Source organism: Camelus dromedarius, chromosome 26 (assembly GCF_036321535.1).
Source record: "Camelus dromedarius isolate mCamDro1 chromosome 26, mCamDro1.pat, whole genome shotgun sequence".
Classification (NCBI taxonomy): domain Eukaryota; kingdom Metazoa; phylum Chordata; class Mammalia; order Artiodactyla; family Camelidae; genus Camelus; species Camelus dromedarius.
In genome coordinates, this window is record NC_087461.1 from 13610036 (window position 1) to 13620312 (window position 10277).

The 10277-nt window shown below is 44.8% G+C and overlaps 1 pseudogene; it reads right to left on the reverse strand.

Moving 5' to 3' along the window:
• Positions 1-293: 293 nt before the first annotated feature.
• Positions 294-4132, reverse strand: LOC105102073 (R3H domain-containing protein 2-like; annotated as a pseudogene).
• Positions 4133-10277: the final 6145 nt, after the last annotated feature.

Sequence of the window (10277 nt, forward strand, 5' to 3'; positions counted from 1 at the left end):
TCCCAATTCTACCCGACCAAAAATTATGAAAGAAATTAATTTCATGGTGAGAGAAGAAATAAAAAAACAATAGAAGAGGATAGGAAGGAGAAGGAAGCAACGTGGGGCCAACCAGGGAAAAAGGGGACCCTTGACAGGGGAGTGAGAGTCCAGTGAGAGAGTCAGTGTCTGTCTGTTTCCATATTCATCCCTACTGTCTTAGGCTTCAGTTTAGTGTCTGTCACCTTTCTGCCTCTGTGGCCTGGCAGGACCCTGCTCCCCCCAGGCCATGCCGGTCCCTTCTCCTCCTCCGTTCATTGGGAGCTGGCTCACTCCAAGATCCTCAGGTCATAGTTCTTTTTGGCTACTCGAAGTTTGAAGTGACTCATGGAGTTGTTGAGGAGAAGGGAGGCATTCTGGGCAGCCAGGGGGCTGGGGAACACAGCCACAATGTTGTACAAGGCAGCGAGGTCCGCATGACAGCCGTTCTCAGGAGTCCCATTGTTGTCTCCCCCACCCCCACCAGGCAGCCCCTGAGCGTCCTTGAGCCACTGGATCTTGGCGCCGGACAAGGCAAGCTGAGAAGAGTTTGTTCACCTCGGCATGGGTGATATCCTCAGGGAGATGTTACCTCCAACACCCACCCCAGGACAACATCTGTCATCCCCAAGTCAGTGGAGGCAGATTTGAGTGCTGGTCTCTTGCTCCGGTTTCCATGCTTCAATCCACTCTGTCCCTGGTGCACCGTGTAAGTTGACTGGCCATGGAGCAAGAGAGGGCAGATGGATAGACTGTACTGTAATGGCTGGCCCAAAAGGGAGTAGCGCCCATCACCCTATGCTGGACCCCCAGGCCGGGGGAACTTTGTGAGGACAGGAAGGGGACTGAGTCCTGTGCAGACACTGCTGAGGCTGGTGATAGGAGAAGGTGCTGGAGAGTGGGTGGGAGATGTGACAGGGCTACTGCTCATCTGTGTGTTGGCCTGGGGGCTGCTGTCAGGACTGTACAGGTCTCCAGGCTTCTGCCCACACCGGTCCATGCTGTAATATTTACAGTGACTCCACTGGGCCATGGATGGGTTCGGGGGGGGGGCTGGGGTCCATTAGGGACATTCAGATGCATGACCACCAAGCCTGGTCTAGAAGGTGACACTCCTGAGTACTGCTGTGGCATCTGTGGTGGACTGCAGGGAGAGGGAGACTGAGGCATCTGGTACTGCTCAGAACCAGAAGGCTGCAGAAACCCCACAGAAGGGCCTGTACCACTCTGCTGAAATGGTGGGATCATGCTGCAGTGCACAGGTACGCCCCCTGCTGGGAGGCCCCCTTGTGCAGATTGACTTGCAGGGACCAGCCTGGGTTGCTGGAAAGGCAGCTGGACCACATCTTGTGAATCATTACCCACTGGGATTTGGTAAAAAGGCAGTGGAGTGTACTGAACCACCAGGCCTTGCATCTGGCCCCCGATGCTGCTCCTCCAGTTGCTGAGCAGGCCCTGGTTCTGTGGCTGCCGGACCCCAGTCGTGCCTTGGTAAGCCACCTGCTGCTTGTTAGGCATCACGGGCTGTAAGCCAGGCTGCTGGACGGCTGAGGTGGCTGCTGACTACGCTGGGGGCTGCAGGCCACCAGGTGAGAGGCAGATATTGCTGGTTGCAGTTAGGATGCTGTCCAGGGCGATAGTGAGAAACCTGGATCTGCTGAGGGGGCTGCACGTAGCCTTGGGGTGGCAGGACTTGCGGAGTAGGTGGTGCATGGCTACAAGTGGAATAACCGAAAGTGGGGAGGGGCTGCCCTGTGGAAGCCATGATGAAGCCAGTCTGCTGAGGGTGCTGGGAGATAAGTGGGGGCTGGAACAGAGCTGAGGATGGGTCAGCTGCTTCAGCAGACCCTTGGTGGCTAAGGCTCATTTGTCCAAAGGGGTTGCTGAGGTCATCTGCCTGTGACATCATGTGATTATTCAAGGGTGGCTGCTGCAGAGGCATGGGTGGGAGAGCAGGGAGCTGCCGCTGTGGTTGCTGGGCAGTACAAGGGAGAAGGCCCCAGACAGACCTGGCTACCCACTTCTGGGGCACCAAGTGCCACACCTAGCCTGGAGATCCTTTCTGCACTGCCACCTTTACTGCTCCCAATGCTGCCACCCCGGGTGAGGATAGAGGTACCACTGAAGCTGCTGGCTTTGGGGACACGGGGCCGCATGGTCTGGACAGAGCTGTCAGAGTCCATGCCGCTCCAACACTGAGGCTCCAGGGATTTGAGCTCGCTGTCTGTGCTGCGCTGGCAGCTGCTCGAGGTGCGGCTCAGCCCCTCGTGGTTCCCCCCGATGTCATCTAGATACCTGTTCTGGCCAGTCTCTCGGGCAAATACTCTCTCTCGGACCCTTTCATATTCCTTCTCTCTCTCTTTTACTGACTTGCTCCTCTGTCCACCCTGCAATGGAACTCACATCTGGTTATCATCTCAATCCAGACTGGCATCATCTCTCTTGAGAATGAATCTCTGCTGGAATTCTGTATTCTTCTCATCGTTTGTATGTTCTGAGACTCTCTCTTCAGGGATTCTCGTGTTACTGGTTTTGTTGATGATGACAACTTTTCCAGTTTGATCAAAATTGTGGTCCATCCTGAAATAGGCAGCCACCCGGTATAACAGCATCCGGTGACATGAGCTTGTCGGTGGTGCGATATCATGTATGTACGAACACCATATGGAGAGAAGCGAAGCAGTTCTCTATTGATTCTTAGAAAAGGATTTACATCGACCGTGCATGGTGCCTCACACATCATCTAAGTTATAACAATGTTAATAATTTTAAGCTATTTAGGTTTCCAGGCTCCAGGGTCCCAGGCTCCTGCAGTAAGCACAGAATGTTACATGATCAAGGACAGATTGTTTTTAAGTTCGTCACAAAACTTCATTAAGTAGCCCATTTGTATTCAGCCGGCTGTGCCTGTCTTAGGCTGTCCTCCTCTGAGGATTTTACCCGTTGTTGGCTAGCCAGCCAACCACATGGATGCACTGCCTAGGCCACCTCCTATCCAGCCAGCTACGGGACATTTCTCACAGCTTGTTTATCAATTCATCCGATGGCTTGTTCTCTAGATACTTCAGGCAGAGGCCTATAGAGTTCACCTGAGGGAACTTCTTGAACTGGTGGTGGTTGTCAGTAATTCCAGAATCTCCTGTTCTAAGTTTAGCAGCAGCATTCTGTCCCTTGGATTCTTTTTCAGTGTATATACAAGAAATTCATGTAGGTCTATTGCAGTGGAGTCTGCATATTCCTGGCTGGAGTCTCTAGACAGCATCTTCCTTGGGACCTTTTCTTTGTTTTTATTCATCTTCCTTTACAGAACATCCTTTGTGGACTTTTGTTCCTCCTTGTCAGAAGAGCAGCTGATGTGCAGTTGAATTACATCCTGGGTTTCTAGTGGTCCATCAGGAAACGGTGCAGAGGACTCCTCACATACTGCACGCCGCCCACCACCTTCAGCTCAGAATCAGACGTGGCTCTTTTCTTGGCATGAGCACAGTTGTATGTCCGCCGCTGTGCCACCTGACGCAAACTGGTGTCTTCACTCTCTTTCTCAGTTTCTTCCTTGCTTGAAGTCTTAGATATAAACTTGTTTTTGTTTATAGATTCTTCCACCAGCTTTTTTTTTTTTTTTTTTTTCATTATTTCCAGGGTCTCCTGAGTAGTGTTACTGTTAGACGTCTTCTTCATAGGACACAGTAGCCTCTACGGACTCCTGAATAAATGTTCAGCCCTACTGGCCCTGCACTGGAACTGCGTCACATGCTAGTAACACGTCTAACCTCACACGGGCCGTTGCGGGCCTTGCCCGCGTCTCCGCCCGCCGTCTGCCCTGTCCTCCGCAGGCCGCGGCGAGCCTTGCCTGCATCTCTTGTCGTTGCGGGCCTTGCCCGCATCTCTGCCCGCCGCCTGCCTGGCTCTCGGACGACGGTGGCGGGCCTTACCTGCGTCTCCGCCCGCCGTCTGCCCTGTCCTCCGCAGGCCGCGGCGAGCCTTGCCTGCATCTCCAGTCGTTGCGGGCCTTGCCCGCGTCTCCGCCCGCCGTCTGCCCTGTCCTCCGCAGGCCGCGGCGAGCCTTGCCTGCATCTCCAGTCGTTGCGGGCCTTGCCCGCATCTCCGCTCGCTGCCTGTCCGGCTCTCCGCCTCTCCGCTGCGGTTCGGCCGCGGCCGCGGGGGCGGGGGCGGGGGCGGGGGGTGGGGCGGCGGCGGTGGCGGCGTCGGCGTCGGCGTCGGCGCGCTTCTGGGGGCGGGCTCTTCTCTGTGTGGGTTTCCCCAGGGGCCCAGGGCGGGGGAGCAGGGGGACTGGGGCGGGGGGGTGAGAAGGGCTTGGGAAGGAGGGGCGAGAGGGGAAGAAAAGGCGGGAAACCAAGCCCGGAAAGGGAGAAAAGCGGGGAGAGGAAGGATATAGTACTAATACCACTATTTTAACTACCCACTATGCCCACGCTATTCAGTTAGTGCACTAGGCACCCTCTACTAAGTAGGAAATTTTTGCTTGGTAATTCAATTTACAATTTTAAATTGTATAGTTATACAACTTTAATATTCAAGTTTACTTTAAGAAGTGAGGCTCTTACCCAAACCATTTTTTAAATATGACCAAAAGGCATATGAAAAGTACACACAATCCAACGTATTGACATAGCTAATCCCTTGGATTTATTTTTCTATGGGTTTCTTTTTTTTAAACTGATTTTATCTCAAATTCTTTTTTTTTTTTTCTTATTCAGTGAGTTTCTAAGATCAGAGCTGATGCGAGCACATACACACCAATATAGTATCTGTTCTGATAGGCTGGGCTTCCATTCTGAGTGATCAGCACCCACGCCCTATCCGAGACATTAAATATTTTGATTACCACTTCTGCCTAAGCTGTTGTAAACTTGTTCTACACTGGATCCGATGTAGAAATGAAACAGAATATGGCACAGTTTCAGCCAGATTTCAGTGGCAGGTGATTTTCAGGATGAAACACTCCTCCTTCTAAAGACCTGGTGCCACCTTAGCAGAAGTGCGGGTCATGGCCACTCACTGCTTCCTGAATTTCTTCATCAGGTCATTTCTCATGCCTGGCCAAGTTTAAAACCCTCCGAATGTGGTGCATCAAGTACAGAATCATTTCTCTATATATTTAAGGCTACTCATGTATATATTAAATATTGGAGAATAGCCCTGCTACAATGCAAATGTAACTTTCACACAGAAAAACTACCGTGAATTTTTTCTCTCAGGGATTTTCCAAACAACTATATACTTTAAAATGTTCCCATTTTAGAATGCTATCTTTTTTTTTTATGATTGAGTTTGACTTTCCATTAAAAATTTTCTGCAGTATTTGGAAAAACAGACTTTCCAAGGGTAGTATTATTTCAAATAGTGAATGTGTAAAAGGAAAATATTCTACGTAACTAAGAAAGTGCAATTCCTCTGGCTGGTAGATGTCACTAATATGTCTATGAGGCCGGGGTCTCTGTGTCCGCACTGAAGGTTAGTGAGGTTCTCGTGGAAAACTGGAGCAGAGGTGTGTAGAGGCCCTGAGTGACCTTGGACACTAGTGCAAGGCCATTTCATAATATGCTGTAGCAAATCTTACTTCATTTGAAACCATTGTGAGTAGCTCGCATTTTCTCATCTATTGTATTCAAAACCATATACATGACAATGCTTGCTGCTTGGAAAGCACTGGAGTAAAAACTTTGGTCGTGACAGAAAAGGAAGAGAGGAGAAAAGAGGAAAACGAAACTGGAATATTTGCTTAGGAACCACTCTGCTTCTTTCTAAATATTGGCTCCTGTTAACGTTGAGAGGAACCATAGAATCACTCCCTATAAGAATGTTCCAAATAGATTTTTCTCTGACAACATATCAGATCTTAAGTCAGCTAAACATCCTTTCATCAAATGAGAACAGTAAGGAAGTTGTATCCACACAAGACGCGCATTTACAGGCCAGATTTACGTTTTCTTCTTCTGCATTCAATCCACTGTGATACGTTGTTTTGATTGAAATATGTGAAGAGAGCCTGACCTTACACATATATGCAGTTGGCAAAGGAGCCTTTTAGTAGCTTTTTCACATAAAAGTCAATTGCAAATGGTGAATCAAAAACCCTATCAATGAAATTTTAGTTCTTTGCTACGTTAACATCCATTGATCTCTCATACTTTGCAAAGGTCCTTTAGCTGTGTATTATTTTTTAAATCTGTGTAAAAAGCTGTGTAACATGTACTGGTCATGTGGAAAATACCAACTTATCGAATTAGGCAGATATTCCCAAATACTGATACATTTAATTACATAATCTAAAAAAAATCGTATTCATTAACAATCACCATTGGTCTCATCCAAAAAGTCTTTAAAAGTTGTCAAGTTCATGGTGGTGGATTCAAATTTTCTAAAATTTGAGGTTTTTGCTTTAAAGCTTCAATTTTATCTTTGGTAAAAAATACTGTCAATTGCTTTTCTGGAAGTGACAGTCTCCTTTCATTCTTTTGGGGAAAAAATCTGCTACATACTAAAATCTGAATAAGCGTAGTTTTTCTGTCAGTCATTCTTTGAAGCCAAATGATGTCCCATGAAAAAAGTGGCTAGTTTAGCTTGCAACTAAAGTGCACAAGTATTTTTTCTTGAGGCAACTATCTTAACAGTGTATGAAGCAGGAGTACTTTATGTGTGCCTCTCATTTCATCACCTTGTACTCAGAGGTGGAGATTTAATCACATTTACTGCAGCATCAAGGACAGGCTTCAGTGCAACTGGATTTTTTCAACTATAACTTCATGGTGGTGCAGGCTATAATAACTCCCAGTATAGGGTACAGTTTGGAACTACCACCTGGATTCATGCTAAAGCTCACAGAGTTTTATTCATTGTTATTTTTGCACTAAAATGTCAACACAGTTTTAAAAAATGATAAATAGCATTTTAAAATTATTAAGAAAATAATTTTGACCCCATGGACCCCATGAAAGTGGACTGGGATCCCTAAGATTCAAAGGACCACATTTTGAGAACTGCTGCCTTAGTTACTACATAACATTGCTTTTTGTGTCTTAAAACATGCATTTTTCCATCCATGATTCTACTTACTACCTTCTTAGCCATAAATCAAGGCTTGCTCCCTGACTTCATTCAAGTTTTTACTCAAAATTCACTAGAGCTTAATGAAATTTTATTTTGAGAATATGGCAAGAGCCTAAGGCACTGCAAATATTTAAATTCATATAGGACTGCAGTAAATATGACCTTGTATAAAGGAATCCATAAATACATAGAGAATTACACTATGTTCTTTAAAGGCAAATGAATAACCAATTCCTCTAACATAATTCTACTCTTATCATTAGATACAGAGCTGTGCAGTTATTTAAAAAAAAATACGGTAATGCTACATGTAGTTCTTCCTGTCTTTAATTACTACGGAATAAAAAAGTTCAAAATACTGTGCCAGTTTTATATATATACCTCTTACATAAAAAGTCATATAATACATCCACCTACATAAAGTCAATTGAAAAAATTTCCTTTTATGTAAGTTTTATACTTTTTGAGAATTTCATCTTTTAATTTTAAAACCAGAAACCTATTAGCCCAGGCTCTATCTGCAGCTGATCAAAGTCATCTCAGAATTCCAATGAACCTAATTTCTGCATTCAACGTTATTATCAGAATTTTGGCAGAGGGACCATGCTGATGTTTAAAAATGATATTTTGCTTTATATCTAATCTGATCCACTGTGTGTTGATTTTATGTTTCATGTCTTCAGAGGCCAATCCTATTTGTCTTGTTTTCATGTCCTTGGTATATCAATGATAGACTTAAACCCTGAAAGGAATGGCCAACTGCTTAGTTTTCCAGGTGGCATGCATGTAATTCTTCCAAAATAGACATAGACCCTTAATTAGCACAAGCCATCCCCTTTTGGAAGCCTTATCAGAAATTCTCCCTGACATCTTAAGTGTAGCCTGTGGTGTATCTGCCAAACCATCCTAAGAACTGTATTAGTTTCAACTCTGTTTGCAAGCAACCATATTCAATGCAGGCTGACTGAAAGCAAAAATAGAAAGGTAGTTGTGGGAAATTTGTTATTTGGATGTAGGGGTGTCTCACGGACCCCAGCTGGACTCAGTATGGGACTGGAGCTGGGAATTGCAAAGCTGCCAGGACCCCCACTGCATACCCACTGTATCGTGCTCTTTAACAGTCTAACTTTTTCTCACTTCTTGAGTTCAAAGGGCAGAATGCAGCCACCCCACACTCTCCAATGACGTGTCCCAGTCCCAGTCATAAGGGGTCTCTCTTCTTCCCTCATTACAAATTCTTGGGAGAAAGAAATATAATGGTATATGGATATATTATATGACATTTTATGTAAAAGGTATCTAAATAAAATTCTGTCTGATAGCCAGTCCTAATCCCAAAAGCACAGTGATGTGCTAAGTATCTGTATACATTTTCATGTCAGCTCTAGGTTGATTTGGAAACTGAAAACAAGATAGTGACTGACTTGCAAATTAACTCATACTGGCTATTTGGGTTCTCCATATGTAGTGAAGGTGGTGGCCATCACTTCATTTAATGTGGCAGAAGAGCCTTTTGGTACAAATATAATCCAAATCACATGGGCTGTCTGATCAGGATACTTTATTGCTTTCAATAAGTCTAACAAAAGAAAAACCAAACTTGAAGCAATTTTGTTAGTTATAGAAGTATTTCACTGAGAAAAGCACCAACTCAATCACTGAACCCGAGCTGAACTGACAAACAGCATCCTCTGTGTCCCCACGTGCCCTTTTCTGCTCCTTCCTCCCCTCCTGTTATCCCACTTTCTCCACAGCTATTTGATAAACCCTCTCAGGGGAAGACGTCACTGATATTCTGTATTACCTCTCAGAAGGAACATTTTTTAAAGAGGACACTTGGAAGGGGCAATGCTTCATCCAAAGGGATAGACCTCTGACAGTATATTTACCTGCTCTCTGAAAGGACAAGGCAAAGAATGAAATACTTAGAGTGAGGTGGGCTGAAAAGTCCATCTTAGAACCCCTTGAAGTCCATCCTGGCACCCCTATGTATTAAAATCCCATATATACACAAAAGGAGCCCGTGAACCAGAGGGCAGGTTCTGAGTCCTCTGGAATTGTGAGAAATGCAAAACTTTTCATCTTGGTGACTTGCAAATGAAAATCTGATATTCAAGTCTCTGAATATTACCGGAAGCAGAATGCTGATGGTATGAAAAGGAACAGAAATAGCACCCCATTCACATGCAAATATCCAACTTAATTTCAAATGAGTTTTTCTAAGTTGTGATATTTTTTGATAATTTCTGAAAATGTTTCTCCTTAAAGAAGGGCCACATCCTTTCAAAAAAAAAAAAAAAGATACATTATATTAAGAGAATCACACATATTAAGAGAGTCACATAATTTGCAAAGCTCAGGTGGTGACTGTAGAAATGGGATATTAATAATCCATGCAAGTCTACTTTTATATTTCACCCTTGAGAAAATTAAAACAATATGCAACTCCTGAACAACAATTAGTATTACCATCTGTTACTACAGACAGATGCAGTCTATAACCTTTTGCTTTGGGCTTCCTGGTTTTTAGAACATTTTTCTTCTAAACCCACTTTTTTTTTTTTTTTTTTTTGGAAGAAACCTGAGCCTTCTGTGATGCTACACTAGGAAGCCAAATTTCTACCTAAAATGTTTTCACAAGTGATCAGGATAAGGGAAAACAAGAAGATGCACATCAGATTCACACATAATACTGAATCAGTTGAGACTGAAAAACTGTTAGTTATACTGGTATTTTGTAGTAATAGAACATAATTTAATTAGAAATTGAGAAATTAGAAGAACAGTCACACATAAAAAGGACAGAATTGGGGACAAAGAAGTTAATCAATTCCCTAATGCCCACACCTCCTTCTCTGAGAGCCTGACTGTCCCTGTAGCCCAGAGGAAACTTTCCTTCCTTCTATGTGACATTGACTCTTGTCCACAGAATGAGTGAAAGTGGAGTGACAGTGGCCCCCTGACCCTCATAATGAGTCACCCCAGTTCTCTCTCATGGGAATCTGGAATTGCAACATGGACACTAAGGGATTTTTGCTTCATGCTATTAAAAATATTTCTAGATACATGATACCGAGAGTCCTGGTGAGTTCCTTGACGAGACAGCCACATGCCAGCCCCGTCCTCCACAGTCCGGCCCTAACTTATCACACAGCCTTACACCCCACCATTCTCCAAATCAAACTTTG